The sequence below is a fragment of the Macrotis lagotis genome, chromosome X (genome assembly GCF_037893015.1).
Source record: "Macrotis lagotis isolate mMagLag1 chromosome X, bilby.v1.9.chrom.fasta, whole genome shotgun sequence".
Lineage (NCBI taxonomy): Eukaryota > Metazoa > Chordata > Mammalia > Peramelemorphia > Peramelidae > Macrotis > Macrotis lagotis.
In genome coordinates, this window is record NC_133666.1 from 270,664,615 (window position 1) to 270,691,754 (window position 27,140).

Genomic DNA, 27,140 nt, shown 5'->3' on the forward strand with positions numbered 1-27,140 from the left:
GCATATTGCTTATTTATTTACAATTGTTAACTGTTGTCTCCTTGACTAGATTGGAAGCTCCTCAAAAGCAGGACTTTCTTTTACTTCTTTTGGAATGCCCAGCTGTTCCCCAAAGCCTAACATCAATGGTTATGCAGTGACTACTGATTATTTTGACACTTTGTAATTCCCTAAATTAGTCACAAAAATCATTTCAGAAAACAAAATGACCATAGGTATATAAAATTACCATTTAACATATCAAATGAAACATTCAATAAATCTATGCCAGAAAATATTATACACACACACACACACACACACACACACACACACACATAATTATTTGTAATCTGATGAGATGTTAAGCTATATTGGACACTGTCTAAATACAATTTTCAATAAATATATGGCCTGCTTTAAGGAAAGTCATGTTACAAAAATATATTCATGTAATATTACTAATAAAGCAAAACAATTCACTTATAACAAATGTGCAAAAATTCGAAGATGATTCTACCTCAAATAAGGATCATGTAATTTCATAATGTTATTTATTTTCATCATAAGTATCCAACATTAAAATTATCATATTAAAAAATTTACAAACTAGGCTTTGATTTTTCTTTATCTTTATATTTGAAGGAGACAAATCCAATGACCTATGTAGTCTCCTCTATTTCTAAAATCTAATCTAGGAAGTAGCCACCATTATGGAAAATTTTCTGCTTAAAACACACACATACAAACTTTAAGGATAAACAAAAAAGTCTAATATATACTACATCATGAATAAAATTAATTTTTGAAATAATGTCTTTAGCATAAGTAAAGGCATCAGAATACTAAAATATACACTCATAGATACAGGGGACATACCTATAGTTCCCCCATAGTATAGATTCATCAGAGAATTTTGGAGTTGAAAGCAAATTCAGTGGTCATTTAATTACAGGTCTTAAAGAAAAGCAATCTTTTTTACAACAATGCCTGAAATTGGGCATCCAAACTCTACTGAAGACATCCATTTCAGAGAAACTCAAATTGTTAGTAATTAGAAATTTAATCCTGAGAGGCTAGAGCCAGACAGAGAAATGAAGGCAGGAACTCCCAGGACCTCTCCCCCAAACCACTCCAAATACCTTTAAGTTTTGTTTTATTTTTTTTACAAGGCAATGGGGTTAAGTGTCTTGCCCAAGGCCACACAGCTAGGTAATTGTTAAGTGTCTGAGGCCGGATTTGAACTCAGGTACTCCTGACTCCAGGACCAATGCTCTATCCACTGCACCACCTAGCCACCCCTTCCAAATACCTTTAAATGATTACTCTAGTCTAATTCTAGAGTAGTGGAACCCACAGAAAGACTGAGTAAAACAATTTTCCAGCCCAAGACAACTTGGAAGATCTGCGGGAAGGGTCTGTTACACCAGGGTTAAAAAGAGTCACAGTGCAGCTCTGGCTGCACAGAGCAAACCAGCTCCAGCCATTCTTTCTGAGGGGTGCCTGGGTCTCTGGGGGCACCTGGTTCCATGGCAGCAGTGGTGATTTTCAGACTTCTCAGCCCAGGGATTGTCAAAGACAATTTGGAAGGTCAGTAAGAAAACTCTGTCACACCAGAGTGAGCGCAAAACCCAGCCAGCACAAGTATCAGTGCAAATCTGGTCCCTGGGGACCAGGAGTAGGCCTTGGGAGCTACCCAGCAATTGCTTATAGATCACTAAGCCCATGGACAGTAAGGGGGTAAGAGGAGATTGCAAAGGTCTCTTTACTATCCCTGAGGCACGATCTGTGGCTTTGCCCATACTTAGATCCAGGTCATAGTCAGTGCATGCCTTGGTAAAGCATGCACTCTCATTGTTCCAGGACAGAGGGGAGTCCCTGTGGTATCCACTGACTAGAGCACAGGCAAGGAGAGAAGCCAGAGACTCTCATAAGACCTTAGAGAAATTGATGTCCCTGGGGGGTGCCCTGAAAACAGCTACAAAAACCCTCAAAAGCTTGGGACAGTGTGTCCTCCACCCTGGAAGCAGAACCCCCATCTTAATAAAGAGCTAAAATCAAATCATAGGCTGGGGAAAGGAGCAAATAACAAGGAAAAAAAATCATCATAGACAATTACTTTGGTCCTATGGAGGATCAAAATACACACTCAGAAGATAACAGGGTCAAAGCTTCCAAATCCAGTCTCCAAGAAAAATATGAATTGGTCTCAGGCTATAGAAGAGCTCAAAAAAGATTTTGAAACTCAACTAAGTATAGGAAAAATTGGGAAGAGAAATGAGAATGTTGTGGAAAAATCTTGAAAACCAAGTCAGCAGTTTAGTGAAGCTGTGAAAAAAATACTGAATGAGGAGAAGAATGCCTTAAAAAACAGAACTGGCCAGATGGAAAAGGAGATAGAAAAGTTCTCTGAAAAAAATAATTCCTTAAAATGCAGAATGGATCTAAGGGAAGCTGATGACTGTGAGAAATCAAGAAACAATAAAATAAAATCAAAGAATGAAAAACTAGAAGAAAATGTGAAATATCTCATTGGAAAAATAACTGAACTGGAAAACAGATCCAGAAGAGATAATTCAAAAAATTACTGAACTACCTGAAAGTCACGACCAGGAAAAGAGCCAAGATTTCATTTTTCAAAAAGTAATTGAGGAAAACTGCCCTGATATTTGAGAAGCAGAGGATAAAATAAAATAAAATAAAATAAAATAAAATAAAATAAAATAAAATAAAATAAAATAAATAAAACAAAACAAAATAAAATAAAATTGAGGGAATCCACTGATCACCTCCTGAAAAAAATTCCAAAATGAAAACTGCCAGGAATATATTACAGTCAAATTCCAGGACTCCCAAGTCAAGGAAAAAATAATTACAATCAGACATGAAAGAAACAATTCAAATATAGTGGAGCTACAGTGAGAATAACACAGAATTTAGCAGCATCTACACTAAGGGTTTGTAGAGCTTGATATATGATATTCCAAAAGGAAAAAGAGCTTGAATTACAACTGAGAATCAACTACCCAGCAAAACTGAACATACCCTTGCAAGGGAAAAGACCAATGAAATAGGGAACTTTCAAACTTTCTTGATAAAACGATCAGAGCTGATGAACAGAAGGTTTGATCGTCAAGTACAGGACTCAAGTGAAGCATAGAGAGGGCAGATGAGAAGACCAAATCATGACAGATTTAATGATGTTGAACTGCTTGTATTCCTACATGGAAAGATGATACTGATAACTCAAATGAACCTTCTCATTTATCAGAATAGTTAGAAGCAGCATATATGGACAAGGCACAGGAGGGAGTTGAATTTCAAAGTATAATATATCAAAAAGATGGAATTAATGGGCGAGAAAGGAATGTACTATGGGGGGAAAAACAAGCAATTTCTCTGATGGACTCATGAGAAAGAATGATATTCATCCCAAAGACAGACCTAATGATGTCTCAATATAGACAGAAGCATACTTTTTTCCCCCTTGCTTTCTCAATTGGGGGGTGGAGAATAGTGTGGGAAGAAGGTAGAGAATTTGGAACTCAATGTTTTGGAAGTCAATGTTGAAACTTGCTTTCGTGTGTAGTTGGTGTAAAAATTTTTTTTTTTAAATTTTAAAAAAAGAGAAATTTATCCCAAGTTTTCCTCATTGCAACTTATACCCAATGCTCTTAGTTCTTCCCTCTGGTATCAAGCAAAACAAGATAAGGCCCTCTCTCATGTGAAACCAAATATATAAGCTATTTATAGGGTTTGGAACTGGGCTTTCAAGGTCTAATGAGGAAGAAGGCAAATTGAAACCTTGGAAACTTTCAATCTTTGAGTTCCCTAGAGCATTGAGGGAAAGTGACTATCTCAGAGTTACTAAGTCAATATATGTCAGAGATGGGACTAAATTCCAGGTCTTTTAAACTACAATAGCAGCTCTTTTTATTTATTCTGCTACACCATCTCTCAAACAAATATATAAATTATTAAAACTGGTTTAATGGCAAATCTCTACTTATAAAAGAAAGAAAGCAACTCTTGTTAAATGATGATGGAGGGACAAAGTTCAGAACAGATAAAAAGTTAAAATATTAGAGTTTAAACTTTGAAAGAATTCAAATCAACATAAATACTAAAAACAGAATGGATCAAAAATTTTTACTCTTGGGACTATTCAATATGGTCATTTTTGGATTCCACATAGAGTAAATTAGATTAAAATAATCAGGAAGACACAATTTAAACATATTCTACAAATATATAGGGTTTTTTAAAAATAAAACATTCAAAATATTTATCCATTTAACTCAAGTTTTCCATTTTAGAAATGATATTTTCTATAGAGCCAAATTTAGTTTAAAGGATTTCTTAGCTATATTAGGAAACTAAATCTTAAACTGCTTATTTTGTTTAAAAAATTAGATTCCTTTTAGGTCTAGTTCTATTTTCCTATGATTAGTTATTTGTGAAAGGCATTGGCAGTTGAAAGATCTCCCTCAAGCTTAGGATCATTTAATTTATTCATTAGCTCAACCAATGTATTCAACAACATAGGAAATTCTAGGTATAGCAACTCCTCCTACCAATCCACATTGGCAATTCATTTGCTACTTGAAATCTTAGAGAGCTTCTGGGGAAACTGAGAAGCTGTGATCAACATAAGGTTATACATGGGAAAGGTGTTACATGTTGAGCTTAAGGTGTTTATGGAATATTCAGTTCAAGATAAGCAACAGGCAGTTATAAATTCAAGAATGGATGCCAGGAGAGAGGGGAGGACTGGATAAATAGATCTGAGAATCATAAGCACAAAGATGAGAATTGAACTGCTGAGATCACCAACTGAAATATTTCAGAGAAGACAGGAGGACTCAGGCAATAGTCTTAAAAGACACTCACAAGTAGCACAAATGACATGGAGGATGAAGATCCAATATAGGAGAAAAGGTGATCAGACAGGAAAAGAAGAACTAGGAATGAGTGGTTTTATAAAAAATCTAGAAAAAAAGAATATGAAGGAAGAGGGTGATTAATAGTGCCAAAGTCTGCGGGGGGTCAAAAAGGATAAACGGGTTATTAGATTTGACAGTCAAGAGATCACTAACAATTTTGGAGAGAGCACTTTTAGTTGAATGATGAACTAGAAGTGACTTTGCAAGAGAGTTAAAAAGGGAGTGAGCAGAAAGGAAGAAGAGATAAGGATTTTAGATGGTCTTTTCAAAGACTAACCATAACAGAGTGGAAAACTAGTGGGATAGATAAATCAAATGTGGGTTTTTCAAAATATGAAGGAAGCATGGGAAGGTTTTTAGGGAGTATGTAAGCAGCCAGTAGACAGGGAAAGAATGAAGTGTGAAAGAGTGGAGATTATGGAGGGGAAAAAAGATGGGGTGAATTGATATCACTTTGCAACTGTAAAAAGGTTTGCCTTGACAAAGAGAAGGCCACTTTTTCAAATGAGACAGAGATGAAAGAAGAAAAGGAAGGTTAAAGCATTTGAGTAATGTGAGATGAGGAGGAAGGAAAAAGAGAAAGCTCTTGGCAGAAGACCTCAATTGTTTTTCAGTGGTTTTTTTTTTTTTTAAGAAATTTGAGTTGTCCTCAGCTAAGAAAGCAGGGAGGAGTTATGACAGGTTGAAAGATGAATGAAAAGGTTTAGAAAGGCCACTGTGTTAGGTGGAATAGAAAATCAATTAAAGGCAAGACTGTCTTGCTGAATTGAGGTCCCAGTTAAGATGATTTGACTCAGTCAGCATTGTTTTATGACATTCTCCAGCTTCTTTCGGTAGCATAGTCAGGAGCAAAGGGAGGGGATAGAAGGTGAGATCCAAGGTCATGGCTTCACAGGGGAAGATGTCTGAAGACTCAAGAGTAAAGAATAGTGTAGAGCTGAATTCAAACAACAAAGAATTAAAATGAAATAGAGAAGAAAGTGTAGCCAATACGGAAAGAACTGGGATGAAAGATTTGGAGGTTACAATATGGTTGAAGATTAGGATTGGGGGTTATAATACAGAGGGGGGAAATGTAATGATTAAAGATTATGATGAGATAAAGAAATTAAAACATTTAAGAATATGAAGTAGAACATTTGTGGATGATGGTAAAAGGCATGACCATCTCTCTGTGGAAATAAATTGGGGATAGGAAAATAGGTCATGGAAAATGACTAAACCAAAGAAGGGAGAATGGGCTACAATATTTTTCAATGATGACTGATATACAAGAAGTAAAAGTAGTTAATATTAAAATTTTGTAAAAATGGAAAAGTAAGTAAGCTTGTTATGTAAGCAATAATGAAAAGAAGGTCTTAATAAGGATAAGGGGTCCTAGTGAAAAAAATTACCACAGTGAAAAAAGTATAAGTAATGGGAGATAAGGATTCTACGATGGGTTTAAGTTAGAGGGAAGCTATAAAAAGGTAGACCTTTTCCTTTGACAAAGTATTGTGCTTCCATGGAGAACATGCTGCCTCAAAAGAAGGGAAAATGGAAACCCTGGGGACAAGAGGTTCTCAAAAAAACCCAGAACATTGTAGGGTAAATGGGAAAGAAAATGACCAAGGGGAGAGTGGGGGGGGGGGGCGGACATATGATTAAAGACATGAGAAGTACCTTTTTATTTTGTCTTTTTATTACCTAATACAGTATCTTTTTTTTAATTCTTGTGACATTCTTTTTTTTTTTTTATGTTTTTTGCAAGGCAAATGGGGTTAAGTGGCTTGCCAAAGGCCACAAAGCTAGGTAATTATTAAGTGTCTGAGGCCGGATTTGAACTCAGGTACTCCTGACTCCAGGGCCAGTGCTCTATCCACTGTGCCACCTAGCCGCCCCAACAGTGTCTTATTTCTTAAAGCTGAAACCAGGCAGGGCAGTAAGCAATGTGGGTTGATCTGAAAGTACCCATTTATTCCTTCCACATTGCAACATTTCCCATCATGATTTTGATACAATGTGAATCAGCATAAGAAATTAAATGGAAATTTTAGGGAAGTTTTAAGGAAGCTTCAGACAACATGCGAAGGCCAGCAGAAAACAAAGAAAAAGTTTAGAAACTCAGAAATGCATAAATATATGATATCAACATGTCTTAATACCATAATTCAGACTTCTGTGGTAGGAAGGGAAGGCCAAAAAATTTTACACAGGTTTTCTAGATTGCAGGGGCCCTAACACCTCTAACTCCCTTGATGTAGAAAGGTTATAACTGTAGTTTCTAATCTCTATAAAGAAAGGCACTGGGAGGAGTTTGGAATTTAGGATTTGGAACAATCATTGTGGACACTGGGAAATTAAATAGATTCCTTAGGAACAGAATGTTTGCCTAGTTGAAGTTAAATCCCAGCTGAGATAAGATACCATAAATTAGTAGTTGGCTTAGTCAGAAGTTTCAAGATGTCCTCCAGTTCCATTCAGCAGCATGTGGGTTTGGCAAAACATGAATAGCAAGAGGACAAAAGGGCAAAGGGATTAAGGGTGACAGATAGTCAAGACAGGGAAGAAAGGAGAATTCAGCCAATGCAGAAGTGATGATCTGCAATAGAACTGAAGGGTAGAGGGAAATGGAGAGTCACAATGAGAATGAAGTAAAAAAGGAGAGATTGATTGGCCTAGAGAAATATGAAATGAGAAAATATGAATAGATAAAGGAATTTCAAAGTTGTGAACATGGAACACTTGTGGGTTATGAACAAGACTAATATTTCTTCTTAAACCTCTCCAAAATAGAAATCATGCACCAAAGATAAAGCAACTTCAGCTGTCTTCATAATCTGGAACACTTAGAATAAAAAAAAATTTCAAAAAAAAAGTGATCCTGAGTTTACTCAGCAGTTCCCTTGACTACCGTGCCACCAGGAGACACAAGGACCCAAAACACTGGCTTGCAACAAATCCCAATCCCACCCTTCTTCCAACAGAGGGAATGGGTTAAGACACCAGGACAGGACATCTCCCCTAGGAAATCCCCCAGGAAATGCTGTGTCTAAGGGAAAAAAGCATAGTATCCAGCTGGGATAACCTGTCTACCTGAAATACATTTGGAAATAGAAATTTAGGTCAGTGAAACATAAATTGTCCAACATTTGAGGAGACATTTAGCCACCAAGAAAATCATCATCAGAGGGGAAAGAGTAAGAAACAGAAAATTAGGGGAAATTGGGGTTGAGGGGAACTGAAATTACCAACAATCTCAAGAAGAAAACTCAAAGACCTTAAACATAAGCAGATAAATCAACAGGCAAAAAAAGAGCTAGTGAGTTTAGATATCTATTAATAAATAGTGTTAAACAGGGGCAGCTAGGTGGTGCAGTGGATAAAGCATCGGTCCTGGAGTCAGGGTTCAAATCCAATCTCAGGCACTTAATAAGTGGCCTTGGGCAAGCCACTTAACCCCATTGCCTTAAAAAAATAAAAATAAAAAAAATAAATACTGTAAAACAGATTCAACATTTGATGAGGCAGAGGACCCTTTGGAATCTGAGAAGAACATGGAACTACAACATACTATTCCTAATAGTTCAAAAGAAAAATGAGAATAATAAGAGCATAATTTATGGCCTTCATGGTAAAAACAGTGGTCAGGATAGAAAAATTAGAATCTGTGATGGCAAGTCTCACCAAAGAAAGAAAAAAGAAATCAACAGATTGGGAATGCAGATAGAAATGAAGGGAAATCTGGAAGAAGAGAAGCAAAAAACAACGACTTTAAAAGAAAATATTTTCCCTATGCAAGCAAAGTATACCCAATTTGAAGATAAGATACAAGAGAGGTAACCTAAGACTCCAAACTCTCAGAAGAACAGGACAAAAACCATAAACACTGTAAAACATAAAATAAAAAAGAACTGTCCAGAACTTCTTCTGAAAATAGAAAATGTTTAGAAAACTTTTCCTGAAAAAACCAAGGCTGAAATTCGAAGACACATAGTGGCTAATTTTAACAATTCAATTCAGAAATAACATATTCTACATATAATCAAGAGAAAGATGTACAAATATAAAGGAAGAGAAATTGAAATAATGCAAGACAATTCTGTACTTGTTAGAAAATGAAAAAGAAACTGAAACTTTTATAAAAAACTAAAAATGCACTAAGATACAGAGATATTAAAAACAAATAGGGGCAGCTAGGTGATGCAGTGGGTAGAGCTCCGGCCCTCAAGTCAGGAGTACTTGAGTTCAAATGAGGCCTCAGACACTTAATAATTAATTATAATTAATAATTAATAATTACCTAGCTGGGCAAGCCACTTAACCCCATTGTCTTGCAAAAAAAAAAATCTAAAAAATAAATTTTAAAAATTGAATAACATAAATGAAAGTGGGCTAAAAGTAAATTGAAAAGGTTTTTTTTTAACTGCTATAAGGAAGAGTTTATTTTCTAAAGCACGAGACACTATTTTTTAAGTAGCACAAATTAGAAGAGAAAGCCAAGGTGGCAGAGAAGATGCATTAGAGTCTAGCCCTACTCACACCTCTTAGAGACAAAGATCTAGCTTCTAGAGAATGAACTCCACTGAATTCTGCTAAGAAGTCATAGTGATTAAGATAATTGTTGGATGGGTTGTGAGAAAAGTAAGGGAGACTTCAGAGTATCAGATATTAAACTATACCACAAGGCATTAATCATAAGAACTATGTGATTATTTGATACTCATAAGAAGACAGAAATCAACCAGTGAAAAAAATATACAATGTACAGTAGCAGAAAAAAGTACAAAATATAAAAACAGCAAAGAAGCGACAGCATAATCTTGGATAAATGCAAAGATCTCAACTTCTAGAATTAGCTCACTGACAAGAACTGTAAAAAAAAAATCTGAAATCAATCTGGCAGAAATTAGGTATATAATAGCATCTCACAATAAATATCAATAGGATCTTCAAATGCATATGACTTATAAAAAAGTTATAAATAAACTGGAGGAGCAAGGAATATAACACTTGACAATATGGAAAGAGGATGGGGAGGCTAGGTGATGTAGTGGATAAAGCACTGGCCTTGGAGTCAGGAGTACCTGGGTTCAAATCCGGTCTCAGACACTTAATAATTACCTAGCTGTGTGGCCTTGGGCAAGCCACTTAACCCCGTTTGCCTTGCAAAAACCTAAAAAAAAATATGGAAAGAGGAAAAGTTCATGAACAAGCAAATGACAGAGAGGTTCTCAGAAGATAAAACACACAATTTTGATCATAAAAAATAAGGTTTTGTACAAATAAATTTAAATACAGCACAAATTAGAATAGAGGAAGCCAAGGTGGCAGAAAGGATGTATTAGAATCTAGCCCTACTCCACACCTCTTTGACAAAGATCTAGATTCTAAAGAATGAACCCAGTTAAATTCTGGTTAGGAAAGCCAAGAAGTCATAGTGATTAAGACGATTGTTGGAGGGGTTGTGAGAAAACAGGCACACAATGATGGAGCTATAAATTATTCCAGCCATTCCAGAAAATAACTTGGAACTATGCCCCCAAATCCAATAAGCTGTGGATTTCCTTGGACTCAGTAATATCATTATTATTTTCATACCCCAAAGGGATCAAGGAAAAGAGGGAAAGGTCCTATAAATAAATACAAAAATATGTATAACAACTCATCCATGAATTTTTTAAAGTGTTTTTCTTTGTTATAAGGAAGAGTTTATTTTTTTAAAGCAGGAGATGGGTATGTGAAAGGGAAAATAATGTCTAGAAATGACTACAATAAACAAAATAAAATCTCTGGAAAGAAAAACATCATATATATATATGTCTATGTGCATACATACACATATGTATGGAGAGTCTAATATAATTACTGACATTCACAATGACAGCCTTGAGGCACTTGAGATCCTGAATGAAAGTTTAAATTATGTTTGAGGTACTATAGTAAGACAGAAACAAATAGAACTATCTTATTCCCTGAGATTCTTTTTATTTAAGTTTTTTTTTTTTTTTTTTTTTGGCAAGGCAAATGGGGTAACAGGGTTAAGTGGCTTGCCCAAGGCCACAGAGCTAGGTAATTATTAAGTGTCTGAGACTGGATTTGAACCCAGGTACTCCTGACTCCAGGGCAGGTGCTTTATCCACTACGCCACCTAGCCGTTCCCAACCCCCCCCCCCGAGATTTTCAATCAGTTTTATTATGCTGTAAAAGGCAGACAAGAGAGAGACAAAATCTGAGTATTTTTATGAAATTCGGGGTGAATCCTAAGAAAACTGGTTTTTAACTTTATAGATAAATACAATTTTATTTTCTTTTACTCAGATTTATAATCAATTCTAAATGTCTGATAAAGAGATTATAATTTTTGACAGAAATTATTAAACTTGTAGTCATCTAACTTGTATTTTGTACTACTCCAGAGAAAGATAGGGCATTACACTAAGGTCTAACAGCATGGGACAGTGCTGGAAGAAATTAAAAGTACCTGATTCAACTTCAACTCTTATTCTGTTTGTGATCTTAGACAAATCACCTAACCAGTCTCAGTATCTGTAAAAAGAAAATGGGAATAGATGAACTTTGTGTGCCTGAACAATTCTAGATCTTTGTTCCTTTCAGCCCATGGCTCAGTCAGCAGCTATTGGCCTTCATTAAGATAGATAACTAAGAACCTCTTCTGATAGTCTCAGAGACAAGGGGAAACAAAAAAAGGGCAAAGATTTAAGAAAAAATGAAGGTAATTGAGGGAGAAGAATGAATAGAATGGAACATCAATATACCAGATGTTAAAGGATATGAAGTAAAGGAAGGATTAAAAGAGATAAAAAATGAAATGATTAGAAATGGTTAGATGAAAAAGCTACAATCACAGCAACAAATTATGACAATAAGTATAAAACTTTTTTAAAAAGGGAGGACAGTATGTCACAAAATGTAGCTATAAAACTAAATGCTATGAAAACATATTTAGAAACATCAAAATATTGAACTTCTGCCTAGTGAAGACCAATTTTACCAATATGGAATAACTTATATTAATATATTGTAATATAGCTTGTAAGATGGTAAACAATTAAGAGTTAAAATTGGTACAATGACCTGAAAAAAAAAATCTGACTTTAATCATTTAGCACCCCCTCTTGGTTAACTATGGGAGAAAATTTGATACTTTTTTTTTTTAGGTTTTTGCAAGGCAAATGGCATTAAGTGGCTTGCCCAAGGCCACACAGCTAGGTAATTATTAACCGTCTGAGACCGGATTTGAACCCAGGTACTCCTGACTCCAAGGCTGGTGCTTTATCCACTATGCCACCTAGCCGCCCGATACTTTTTTTTAAAAGGCAGAATGCATATTATATACTAAATAGTTGAATTGTGAAAAAACAGGGTAAGGACTAAAAAGGCACAACTTATTATTAAAACCTAATGTTTTTCATTTTGTCAAGTGAAAAAGTAATGAGAAAGACAAGAAATAACTGATCAAGAGGAACATAAAAACCTTTACACTTTAGAAAATTAGTTTCTTTGGGAAATGAATCTTTAAAAAATTAACAACATATTTATAATGTATTAAAAAGGTAAAATAAGAGAGGTGGGATGTTATAGTGGATAGAAAGTTGGCTGGAAGACCCAAGTTGAAGTTCTTTCTATAAAACATACCAGTTATGGTAAGTAAGGTCCATTGATTACCTATTACCTTCAGGTTCAAATATCAGTATCAAAATCCTGTTTAGCTTTTTAACATTCCTTCTTACTTTTACAGTCAAATTATATATACCTTATTCTTTGCTATATTCTCAACCATCCACTGACATTGGTTTCCCCATTATTTTGCATACAAGATACTCCCATCTCTGTACTAACCCCATGAGGAAATTCTTTCCTTCTTCATCTATACTCCTCTTGGCTGCCTTCAAGTTTCAACTAAAATTCTACCTTCTACAAGAGGCATTTCCTGATCATTCTGAATGTGAGTATTCTGTTTGCTGATAATCCCAATTTATCCTGTATATATATCTTGTTTATAAAATGTTTTGCATGTTTTCTCCCTCATAAGACTATGAATTCCTTGAATGGTTTTAGTCTTTCTTATATCACCAGTGTTTCACACTGTGCCTGGCACATAATTAGAACCTGAAACACTGTCCAAGATTAAAAATGACAAGGAGTAGTTAGGTGGCATAAGGGGCAGCTAGGTGACAAAATGGATAAATCACTGGCTCTGGAGTCAGGAGGTCCTGAGATCAAATCTAGTCCCAGACACTTAAAAAATTGCCTCACTGTGTGACCTTGGGCAAGTCACTTAACCCCATTTCCTTGAATAAATAAAATTTTAGAAAAAGAAATGACAGAGAAAGCACCCATCTGCATTGGGAGAGGAAGTTCCTCACTGGGAGTTCCCTGAACCAGTGAATCACAGACCAAGCCCCTATCACATCATCCCTTAGCTAAGGGGAAAAGAAGAAAAATAGTTTTTAATGATATATATTAGGTTGATGACATGAAAATTCATTCTTCTTATATAGCATAGATGGCAAGAAGTAAATATACAGAATTCAAAGTAAATACAATTCATAACATGGAATGTTAGAATGGTCATCTAACTGCCTATCAATTACTCTGAATAGTATATCCTATTGGCATCTGAATATCAAACACCTAAAACTGATCATTATCTTTCCCCCACAAACTCAATCCTCTTCCAAACTTTCCTTTTTCTGCTGAGACACAAGGGCAACCGCATCCTTCTAGTCAGTTTTGTAACCTCCTCCTCACACATATGCAACCAATTGCCAAGTTCTGTTGATTTTACTCTACATCTTATTACTTCTAGAATTCGCTATCAACTCCCTTTTCTCATGTACAACTCTTTACAGTCTGACTGAAGTTTATCTTTTCAATTTTATGAAACATTATTACTCATCATGCATTCTAGAATACATTCAATTTGGCCTTTTTGCTATTCCTCACATAATAGTCCATCTCTTAACTCTGTATCTTTGCATAGACATGTACTTCATCCTTAGAAAATTCTTCCCTCCTCATCTCAGTTTCCTAGATTACTTCAAATTTCAGCTCAAACATAATGAGGTCCACTCCTGATTCATCCAATTACAAGTATCTCCCACTAAAAATTACCTTGTGTTTACCACTTACCTACTTAATAGATATGTGATGTTAGCACTGGTACAGATTACAATAATTCCACAATTGTCCATCCTGTTCAATCTGCGTGTGTGTGTGTGTACTCACACAAATCCACATATACAGAGCAAAAAGATTCAACACAGAAAACACAAATGGTTCTTTTAATATCTTAAGCCAGGGCTGTCTAACCTTATTTTTAAAAGATTCTATTTCAACAACAGACAATATATTTTGATTTGCCATTTTAGTGAGAGCTCTACAGTAGCTTAGCTTCACTTACTAAAGCATTTAGTAAATCCACAGGGGGCCTTATAAAATCACACTTTGGGTCACAGGTGGCCAGTGGGTTGCATTTTGGATAGCTTTATCTTAAACAGTAGTGCATCTAAATCAACCAACTAATGCTTCAATCTGAGTAGATAACTTTTCCAGGCATGTATGTCTTTATAACCTCTTAACACATAAAAGTAACAGATCCTAATTCAGTGCAACTGAATTTTTCATTTTTCTTCCTGTCAATTTTAATTTTGATTCTTCTGAAATTATGGCATAGATTCACAGCAAGAATATAGGTATTCAAAAAAAGATGGGATTCTGTTGGATCTGTCCTCACAGATTCTTTGAAAGTACTACATAATTTTTTAAATTGAACAAGATCCAGTCTCTTCCACTAAATTACTTCTTAGCCCATTCACTGTCTGAGTACAGTGTCTGATAAGATATATGTATGTTTCTGTGTATTTATGTTTATATGTATTCATGCATTTTATAAAATGTCATTTCATACTGTGGGGTATGTTAAGCATAAGCCAAAGACCCCAGTGAAGAGAACTATGGCTACAACAATTCTGTAAAACTATCCAAATTAAAGCAACATAGTTTTTAATACTGGGTGACTTCAACAAAAATATAGACATAAAGATGACAGAGGAAAATATTTTGAAAATACAGCACAAGAGTAAGAAACCAAGTAAGACAAAGTCATGTGGATAGTCCCAAAAGACTAAAACTTTTACGCCATAGATATTTTAAGAAAGTTAAGAGTCATACACTGATGTGAAAATACAATATCACCATCATATATGGATACAGATACAGATATAGATATATAGATATATGTAAAGTCTTGACAGGAAATGTTGATGTAGGCATCATACCCTAATTAGCTCTCTGTTTAGAATGAGGCCACTGATTCATTAGAATAAAGATCAAAACACACACACACACACACACACACACACACACACACAAACACACACACACGGATAACGGTATGCATTGGCTTTCCTGGATATCAATTCAAGCAATTAAATGGAACAGCTCATAGTGTGCTGGGCTTGGCATGGTCATGACAATTTGAGTTTGAATCTTGCTTCAGACAGAGCACTACTCATTTTAACTTCACACAATTTAGTTATCTCATCTATAAAATAAGGTTAAAAATAGCATCTAGTCTCAAAGCTGTTGTGAGAATAAAATGAAATAATATACTTTAAAAGGTTTGCAAACCTTAAAGTTCTATTATTATTATTATTATTATTATTATTATTATGCCAAAGTCAACTCTTGCAAGTAAAAGGTTTTTTTTTTTAATCTTTGTAATCCCAGAGGGAAAAAAACAATACTTTGCACATAGGAGGCACTTAATCAATATTTTAGTTACATTGAAAGATTGTGAGGGGTGGCTAGGTGGTGCAGTGGATAAAACACGGGCCCTGGAGTCAGGAGTACCTGGGTTCAAATCCTGTCTAAGATACTTAATAATTACCTAGCTGTGTGGCCTTGGGCAAGCTACCTAACCCCATCTGCCTTGCAAAAACCTAAAAAAAAAAAAATTAATTAAAAAAAAGATTGTGAATTAGAAATTGTTATAAAACAGATACAGTATAAGAATTATTATGACCTATTTATACTTTTACACAAGAATACTACATGGAACATGTGATAAAGTAAAGACCATATAATGATCTTTCCTTAAAACAAACTATAAGCTTTTCCACAGAGCATTACTTTTAGAATCATAATTTTAAGTTCAAGTTTCAGACTAAGAATTAATGTTTTAAAAAAAATTGCTGACTAGTATTTCTGACAAAGGACTCATTTCTAAAATATACAGAGAACTGAGTCAAATTTTCAAAAAAAAAACAAGCCATTCTCCAATTGACAAATAGTCAAAGGATATGCAAAGACTATTTACAGCTGAGGAAATCAAAGCAATTCATAGTCATGAAAAATTGCTCCAAATCATTACTTATTAGAGAAATGCAAATTAAAGCATCTCTGAAAGGACAATGATCAATGTTGGAAGGGACGTAGGAAATCTGGGACACTAATACATTGTTGGTGGAGCTGTCAACTCATCCAACCTTTCTGAAGAGCAATTTGGAATTATGCCCAAAAAGCAACAAAAATGTGCATACCCTTTAATCCAGCAATACCACTACTGGGTCTATACCCTGAAGAAATGATGAAAAAGAGTAAAAACATCACTTGTACAAAAATACTTATAGCAGCCCTGTTTGGGGTGGCAAAAAAAATTGGAAATTAAGTGAATGTCCTTCAATTGGAGAATGGCTTAACAAACTGTGGTATATGTATGTCATGAAACACTGTTGTTCTATTAGAAACCAGAAGGGATGGGAATTCAGAAAAGCATAGAAGGATTTGCATGAACTCATGCTGAGTGAGATAAGCAGAACCAGAAAAACACTGCACACCCTAACAGCAACATGGGGGTGATGAGCAACCTTGATGAACTTGCTCATTCCATCAGTGCAACAGCCAGGGACAATTTGGGGCTGTCTGCAATGAAGAATAGCATCTGTATCCAGAGAAAGAATTATGAACTTTGAACCAAGACCAAAGACTATTACCTTCAAATTAGAAAAAAAAAACCCCATTATCTTATTATGTAATTTTACTATCTAATATTTTATTTTTCTTCCTTAAGGATGTGATTTCTCTCTCGTCACATTCAACTGAAATCAATGTATACCACGGAAACAATGTAAAGACTAACAGACTGCCTTCTGTGGGGGGTGGGGAGAGGGAAGCAAGAATAGGGGAAAAATTGTAAAACTCAAAATAAATAAAATCTTTAAAAAATAATTGCTGGATTTATTCTTTATTAAAGAGATATTTATAAAACACATGTAATAACAACAGCATTGTGACAGGCATGATAGGATATTAAAATGAGCACACTACACAGTTCTTGGATATAAAAAGGTGACAAAGAAAATTGGAAAGAAAATAAAAAAATAGCAACAAAGATGTATAGATTGTAGAAATTCAGTTTAATGTAGGCTGAAATGGCCCTGGAAGATTTTATAAGAAAAAAATGACAATGTAGTATATTTGAAGAATAAATAAGATTTTTAGCATATGTAAAATAGGAAGTTGGGCAACTAGGCATTAGAGAGGATAGAATGCTGGTCCTAGGGTCAGGAAGACTGATTTCCTGAATTCAAATCTGGTCTCAGACTAGCTATCTTAACTCTGATTTGCCTCGTTTCCTCATCTGCAAAAGGACCTGGAGAAAATCACTATAGTATCTTTGCCAAGAAAACCCCAAAAGGGGTCACAAAGAGTCAGACATAACTGAAAAACAACTCAACAACATCAAAGTTATTTGTCTACAGAAAAATTTAAGGGCAAAAAATTGTTTCCAAAGAATTTGAGTAATAGTTGAGAATAAAAAAGGAACAAAAGAAATGTTAAAAGAATAATCACTGATAATCAAGTGCAACCCTGGAAGTACAGTAGCATATAAACAAGTGCATACACACACACACAGGGTCATTGATATCGACAATCCTGGTTCTATAAAAATCTTTAAATATCTAATGTTTTCCTGGCAATAATAAGGAAGATTCTATTTTCTAAACAACTGTATTGGTTCACATACCAGCAAGATGATGCTTAAGATTCTGAAAGCTAGGCTTCAGCAATATGTGAACCAATAATTATTAGAAGAGCAGACTGGCTTTTGAAGGACCAGAAGAAAGACAGTCCAAATTACCAACATTTGTTAGATTATGAAGAATGCAAGGGAGTTCCAGAAAAATCTACATCTGCTTCACTTACTACACTAAAGTCTTTGTGTGTTAACAAGTAATCAAAAAAATAGGAGTACAAGATGATTCTACTTGTCTCCTAAGGAGATTGCATGCAAGTCAAGAGCAATAGTTAGAACTGAATATAGAACAACTGATTGGTTTAAGATTGGAAAAGGAGTATAAAAAGGCTGTATATTGTCACCTCACTTATGTGCAGAGTATATTATGCAAAATGCCAGGCTGAATGAATCAAAAGCTAGAATTAAAGATACCAGAAAAAAACACTAACAATCCCAGATATGCAGATGATATTATTCTGATGGCAGAAAGTGAAGAACTCTTGATGAGGGTGAAAGAAGAGAAGGTAAAAGGTTTGAAGCTTAACATAAAATAAAACAAAACAAAAATTAAGATCTCGGCAACTGATCCCATCATTTCCTGGCAAATAAGAAAAAATTGAAGCAATGTCATATTTTATATGTTGGGCTCAAAGATCACTGCAGACAGCAACTACAGTCATGAAATTAAAAGATACTTGCTCCTTGGAAGAAAAGCCATGAAAAATTTGGAGTTACTAAAAAGTAGAAATTATTACCTTGTCAAGGAAGGTTTGTCCAGTCAAAGTTATGATTTTTCTAGTAGCAATGTTTGGCTATGAGAGTTGGACTGGCAGAAGTGATGCTTTCAAATTATGGTACTGGAAAAGACTTTTGAGAGTCTTTAGACAGCGAAGAGATCAAATCAATCAGTACTTGAAAGAAATTAACTGAGGTTATTCACTTGAAGATCAAATACTGAGCTGAAGTTTAAATATTTTGGTCACATAATGAAAAAATTAGGACTCACTGGAGAATACCCTGATGTAAGAAAGACTAAAGGTAAGAGGAGAAAGATGTGGCAGGGGATGATGAGATGGATAGATGGTGTCATGGAAACAACATAAATGAACTTGGACAGACTTCTAAAATAGAGGATAGAAGAACCTGGCATACCATGGTCCATAGGGTCACAAAGAGGTAGACACAATTAAATGATTGAACACAAAACAAAAACAAAAATATTCAAAATATTTTTATTCTATATTAAAAATTATTCCTGATAAGAAATCAATAATATTGTTTTTCTAAAAATGTACTTTTCTTGAAGGCAAATTGATATTTTTATTAAATTGACATATTAGGGTCAGGAAATGAAAAAATGACATTTTCATGAATTAAAATTGCTACATGTCTTTGAAGTTTCAAATAAAACAACAAACAGTAAGAATGTAGGTTTCATGAAAAATATTTACTCAAGTAACAATTAATACAGATTTAATTCTCTTTTGACAAACTGAATGCCACTGACAAAGTTCAGGACAAAAATATTCTTACCTTAATTTATTTTCATTGCCAACTACAAGAGATCTTTGCCCATTCAAATTCTATAAGTGTGTATATTTATTTTTCTCAATATCTGTACTAATATCTAGCACAAGGTTTTCTTAGTACAATATAAATATCATCTCATTTTATGCTCATAAGAATCCTAGGAGTTAAGAGCTATCTCTTATCTTCATTTTACAGATTGGAAAAAACTGAGGCTATGATTAATACAGTGGACATGTTTCTGAGGTCATATTTGAGCTCAGGTCTCCCTAACTCCAGATTCAATAAATTATTCACTGAGAAACCTAGGTAACTCAGAATCAAGGTCAAGGAAAAATTTTAAAGTATATAAAATTTATTATAGCGAAAGGTGATTGCTTAAGTGTCTAAGTGTATCCTATATTGGCTAATAAAAGAACTGTCACCTTAAAATGTGATACTTTTTTTTTAAATCTACAAAAAAACAAGTAATTTGATGCTTTTCACTTTGTTTAAGTAAAAAGATAAAACATATCCAATTTCAAAAAGCTGTGTAAACTTTTTATTTCCAACTCATTAACTGATTTTTTTCTTTCTAAAGTCAGAGCAAAATGATAAGATCTTCAATACTGATGAAAACAGAAAAAAAAAAACCTAAACCAAGGTCCCTCTAAATTATCACCTCCAGAACAATAAGAAATTATGGCACATGAATAAAAGGAAAGACTAAAAATCTACTGAAAAATAATATATAAATATATATATAGTATTTCTCCCAAAATATTTGATTATATTTTATATTAATTTTTGCTCCAAAAGACACATAACAGCTTATTTTCAGAGGATGTCTGGAGATAGGCAGTGATTCTATGGGAATCATTTGATCTATTCTCTCTGCAAGGAATCCTACATATCTTTAATGCAGTGAACACTGGCTGAATCCCAGCCTAGAAGACTTTTTAGCCACCTCACAAAACAAGTGGTAGTATTAAATCGACTCACTTCCTCTGCTTATGTGCACCAGACTTTTTCAAGTTTCAAGAACAAAAATGCCAGAAACACATTCAATCTTATCTTTCTTGCCCTTCCTGATGATTAGAGGGGGACTTTCCCACCAGACTTATTAAGTGCACACATTATGCACACTTCAATTGGTCATTGAGTTCATCTGTTTACTTAGGCATTTACCTCTTGCCCAAAGGCATCCACTTGAGCATTTACAAATACTTAATTATAATTTATATTATTTATTTTAAATATTAATGTCAACAATATCATTTATTTATATTTAATTATGTATTGATATTATTTTATATTTTACTATGTCCATCGTGTTGCAAGGAAAGTACTAAATGCATGTCTGGCTGATGATCTTAATTGGGGCTTATTTTGAGGATAAGACTTATGAGCCTCCTGAAACAATCATACTAGGACTTATTTTCTATTAGGTCTTATTTTCAGGGAAATACAAAAGGGTGGATTTGTGACCTAATATAGACCCAAACTCATCCATACATTCCCACCCTATGCAGTACTTCTGTATGTCCTCCAGGTAAGTTCAACACTTGAATAACTCTACCCAATGTGGAAAGATTAGTGATTTTTTTCCTTGACATCCCAGTGATACCAGCCTATCGAATAGTGCCCCATAACTAGCTCTGAAAACAGCATCACAAAAAAACCCTGATACTTAAGATATTACCCCCTCCACCTTAGTAGGAGAGCCTAACTTTAACATAAAATTAAGTTAAGAAAATGGCCGAAAAAAATGTGCAGCAAAAAAATCCCTGAGAGCAAAAAGTTACTATGGTGACAGGGAAGATCAAAATGCAAAGTCAAAACATATATTTTTATATATATATATATATATATACATATACATATACATATATATATATATATACACACACACACACACACACACACACACACACACATATATATCCAAAACAAAAAAAAAAAACAAAATATCCAAAGCCTCAAAGAAAAATCTAAGTGACTCAGGCTTAAAAAAAAAATTAATTCCCAGAAGACTAAATTATGTATACAATGTATTTTAAAACTCAAATAAGAAAGTAGCAGAAAAATTGGGGGGAAAAAACCAAGGGTAATGCAGAAAAATAGTGAATAAAAAAAGAGTCAGCAGCTTGGCAAGGACACAAAAAATGCTGAAGAAAATAACACTTTAAAAAACAAAAGTCAAATGGTAAAAGAAGTACAAAAATGAACTGAAGACCTAAAAAAGTAGAACTAGTCATATGGAAAATAGAGGTAGAAAAATGCACTGAAGAAAATAATTCCTTAAAATTAAGAAATCAGGTTAAGTGGAAGCTAATGATTCTCTAATATATCTCTAGAAACAATTAAAAAAATCAAAAGAATGAAACAGAAGAAAATGTGAAATATCTCACTGAAAAAAACAACAGGTCTGAAAAGTAGACTGGAGAAAAATAATTTAATAATTATCAAAGTCCATGGAAGCCATGACCAAAAAAATAAAAAAGTGCAGACATTATCTTTGAAGAAATCATCAAGAAAAACTGGTCTGATAGCCTAGCACCAGAGGGTAAAATAGAAACTGAAAGAATCTACCAATCATCTCCTGAAAGAGACCACTCAAATGAAAACTCTCAGGAATTTTTTTTTTAATTAAGGCAATGAGGTCAAGAGTGACTTGCCCAAGGTCACACAGCTAAGCAATTATTAAGTGCCTGACACCAGATTGCCACATAGCTGTCCCCCAGGAATCTTATAGTCAAATTCTAGAGACCTTAAGTCAAAGAGAAAGAAACAATTCATCTATCATGGTGCCACAGTCAAAATAACATAAAATTTAGCAGCTTCTACATTGAAGGATCAGAGAGGCCTGGCATATGATATTCCAGAAGGTAAAGAAGATAGGATTACAATCAAGAATCACCTACCCAGCAAAACTGAGTATAATCCTGCAGGGAGAAAAATGGATATTTGATGAAATAGAGACTTTCAAACATTCCTAATAAAAAGACCAGAACTAAATAGAAAATACTACTTTCAAAGACAGTACTCAAGAGAAACAAAAAAAAAAACAGAAAAGAGAAATCATAAAGGATTCAATAATATTAAAATATTTATATTCCTATATGGGAAGATATATTTCTAAGAAAATTTTTAGTAGGGCATTATGCAGACTGAGGGCATGATTAGATGATATCCCAAAAAAAAGGGAAAAGAAAAAGAAAAAAATTAAAGGGTAAGAAAGAGTGATGCACTGAGTGAAGGAAGAAGGGAGAGGTAACATGGGGTAAATTATCACATTAAAAACGACTCAGGGGCAGCTAGGTGGCCCAGTGGATAGAGCACTGGCCTTGGAGTCAGGAGTACCTGAGTTCAAATCGGGCCTCAGACACTTAATAATGACCTAGCTGTGTGGCCTTGGGCAAGCCACTTAACCCCATTGCCTTGCAAAAAAAAAAAAAAAACCCTAAAAAAAACGACTCAAAAGAGCTTTTACAGTGGAGAGGAGATTGAAGGGGCAGTGAGCAACATTTGGATCTAACTCTCATTAGAATTGGCTCAAAGAAGAAATAACATACACACTCAGTTTGCATCAAAAAATCTATCTTATTCTATAAGGAAGCAGAAAGGGAAAGATGCCTTGTAGAAGGAAGAGGTTGGAAAGACAGAGGTCAAAAGTAAGACATATTTGAGAAAGGACAGGATGAAAGATGACAGAGAAGGAGAAACTGTGGCGGGTGAAGTAGGAAAGAAGGAAATACATGGTTATCAATCATAACTGCAAATGTGAAGGAGATGAACCACTTCTAAAAGGAAAGCAGATAAAAGGGTGTATTAAAAACCAAAATCCTACAATATTTTGTTTACAAGAAACACACTTGAAGCAGAGAGACACAGAATAAAGGCAAGGGGCTAGAGCACAATCAATTTATTATACTTCAGTTGAAGTAAAAAAAAAGCAGAAGTAGCATTTATGATCTCAGACAAAGCAAAAGCAGAAATGGTACTATAAACAATGAAGTAATATTAATATTAAATATATATTCATCAAATGATAAGGCATCCAAAGTCCCAAAGGGGGATGTAAAATGGATAAAATTGAATACCATATTTCCCCAAGTATAGGACACACCCTTTTTCAAAAAATTTGGGGTCTAAGAACTGGAAGCATCTTACACAGTAGTTGAAGATTTTTTTGCTTGCATTTCCTGCTTTTTCCTGCTTGTTGTCTTGTGCTCATTGTTTTGCATTTGTTACTGATATATTGGGTTACATTTTGTCATGTTCTGCCCAGAAATGGCTCAGAAAATATTTCTGTACAATGCTGAATTCAAGTTCAAAGTGATCCAGTTTACAAAAGTGAATGGAAATCATGCTGCTGAATGTCAGTTTGGTCCTCCTCCAACTGAGAAAACAATTCAAGACAAGCTACAGAAAAAGAAACCATACTGAAAAGGCCATGACAGAAGACCATGAGTCCTGAGTTAGAGAGAGAATTGAAGAGATGGATTGAAGAACAAAGGGCCATTGGAATTCCTGTGTCCACAAAGATGGTTCAGCATGAGGCAAGAATAATTGCTGATGAAGAAGAAGTGACTGATTTCGAAGGAGGACACAATTGGTGCTTCAGGTTCATGAACCAGAATGGACCAAGACTGAGTCCATGCATCAGACTTGGCCAGGGAGAGCTTGTGGTCAACCACAGACCAGAGCACAGGCAGGGAGGAATGAGAGCCTTTCCTAAGACAATGATTTGTCATCAAACACAGATAGGACAAGCTAATGGACAGGAGTTTTGAAAATGATGAGGAGTTGTATGAATTTTATGATGAATAAAATGAGTTCAATAACTTTAAGTAATACATATTTTTTCAAATTTGAGACCCCAAAATTAAGGGGTGTGTGTTGTATACATGGGAGGGTCTTATACATAGGGAAAAACAGTACATTAAATGAACAAGCTTTCTGCACAAACAAAACCAGTGCAGTAAAGATTAAAATGACAGGCAAAAACTAAGGGGGAAGTGGAATTTATAATTCCTCTGATAAAAGTCTCATTTTTCAAATATATAGACAACTAAGTCAAATTTATAATAATACAAGTTATTCCTAATTGATAAAAGGTCATAGGATATGAACAGACAATTTTCATCAAAGAAATCAAACCTTTCTACAGTACCATGAAAAAAAGCCCTAAATTACTGCTGATTAGATACATGAAAATTAAAACAACTCTTAAGTTATATCTCACATCCATCTGATTGGTTAATGTGACAGAAAAGGAAAATGACACAAGTTGGAGGTAATATGGAAAAACTGGAACACTAATGCACTGTTGTAAACTGATTCAACCATTCTAGGGAGTAAAAAGGGAAAACTGGGCATGCTCTTTGACTCAGTCAATGCCACTACTACATCTGTATCTCAAAAAAATTTTAAAAACTATATGTAAAAAATATTTATAGCAGCTCTTGACAACTCTATGGCAAAGAATTGGAAATGAAGGGCATGCTCATCCACTGGGGAATGATTAAACAAGCTGAGGTATATGAATGGAATGGAATACTAGTGTGCTCTAAGAAATAATAAGCTGAATGTTTTCAAAAAATAGGAAAGATTTACATGAACTGATATAAAGTGAAGTAAGCATAACCAGTATATACAGTAACAACAATATTGTATGATGATCAGCTGTGAATGACTTAATGACTTCTCAGGAAAAGAAATTCTGAAGGACTTATGATACAAAATGCTATCCACTTGAAGAAAAAGAACTGATGGAGTCTGAATACAGATTGTGAACTAATTTTTTCCAGCTTTTTTTGGGGGGGTTGGTGAGGGAGGGTTGTGCTTTCCTTCACAACATGACTAATATAAGTACTCAGTTTTTTTTTTAAGGCAATAGGGTTTAAGTGATTTGCCCAAGGTCACAAAGCTAGGCAATTATTAAGTGTGGGAAGCCACATTTGAACTCAGGCCCTCCTGACTCCAGGGTCAGTGCTCTATTCACTGTGCCACCTAGCTGCCACCCAATAAAACTTTCTCAAGAGACAAGCTAAATCAAGTTGACGGTAACTAATAGGTCTCATTGCATAGATGAATTAGGGATATGTTTATACTCCAAGCATGTGAAAATTTACCCCCCAGGGACCAGGCAAATGAGAACAATTTCTTCTAACAGTCATGAAGGTGGCCAAAGAGGTGCTGTGGCATGCTTAGAGCTTGATCAGCCATCCAATGCTACATTCCAGGTTATCACAAATTGTCTTGACTTTTGTCTTGCCACTGCTGTCAATTTTGTGAAACTCTACCTCACTTAAATCCATTTCTCACACATATCAAGACATCACCTCATGATGCCATTATTTCTCTTCAGAAAACAATGCGATTAATAAATGATTGCTAATATAACTCTTCAACCAGTAATGATTCCTGCATGCATAACTCAACCTTATTCTGAATCAACCTGTTCTCTTCAATTGGTCACTTCATTTCAGTTCAACATTAAACACCTACAAATACAAACAAAAAAACAAAACTTCTATTCTCAAAAAACACTCATCCTTCAGGGAATGAATGACCATTTATTGGTCATCTTATAGAAGGCATTTCTCCAGTTTAGGTCTGAGTTAGATTAGATTCAGTCTACTGAGATAAAAATATATGTTTGAGGTGGGTAGATGTAGTAACACTAGGAAGGCCTGAAAAATGCTGCATGGAGGAAATTGGATATGATCTGACCCTTGAAAGAACAAAAATACTCAGAGAAGAAGGACTGAGGAAGTGCATTCCAAGCACTGGTGCAAATGCACAGAGAAAAGTGAAGGAATGTCAGTATGAGAAGGAGCCAGTAGTCCATACTAGCTAGAACATAGATTATGTTAAGGGGAATAATAAGATATAAATCTAGGGGCAGCTAGGTGGCGCAATGGATAGAGCACTGGTCTAGAAGTCAGGAGCATGTGAGTTTAAATTTGGCCTCAGACACTTAAAAATTACCTAGCTGTGTGACCTTGAGTAAGTCACTTAACCTCACTGCTTTGTAAAAACAAAAAAAACTTATATAAATCTGTTAAGACAGACTGTGAAGAAAGACAGGCTGGAGGAAGAATATGGAGAGTCTAAAAAGCCAAGCTGAGGAATTTTACATTTTATCACTGACATGGTAAGAAATCACTGAAGACTACTGAACAGTAAAGTAAGTCAGATTTGGGTGTTGAAAAGTAATTGGCAAAAAAAAAAAAAAGCTTTCATTTCTGATCTACTCTTTCAAGCATTTTTAAATTTGAGCTCCGAGTCAAACAAGCTTCTAGATAGTCCCTTTGTCTATATTCTATTCCCAAGTGTGAAAGTTTTTAATCTGAATAATTCTAGTGAACTCAATCTTCAACCATCTCTTCTATTACCCATAATACTTGGCAAATGGCTTCTCGAAGAGAAGTTCAGATTCAAGTCTTCTGTATCTAGATCTCCATTTACATACCTGATGCTCAACAACTTTCAAGTCCAGTTCACAGTAGGAATCATAAACACGAACCTGAACAAAACCCATATAACCTTCCATAGTGCAGATTGATCACTTGAAAAATCTATTAAGATGTGCAACTGCAAAACTTTTAATGTACTCCAGTATCAAAATTGTTAGAACCTAAATCAAGTATTTTTTCTAAGAACTCATCTCAGTCCTAAAA

The 27,140-nt window shown here is 34.7% G+C and overlaps 1 protein-coding gene across 1 annotated transcript in view; it reads right to left on the reverse strand.

The window, feature by feature from the left end:
* The window catches only part of NDUFS4 (NADH:ubiquinone oxidoreductase subunit S4), a 127,361-nt gene that overhangs the window by 83,120 nt on the left and 17,101 nt on the right, over positions 1-27,140 (reverse strand). The gene's annotated exons all lie outside the window — the stretch shown is intronic.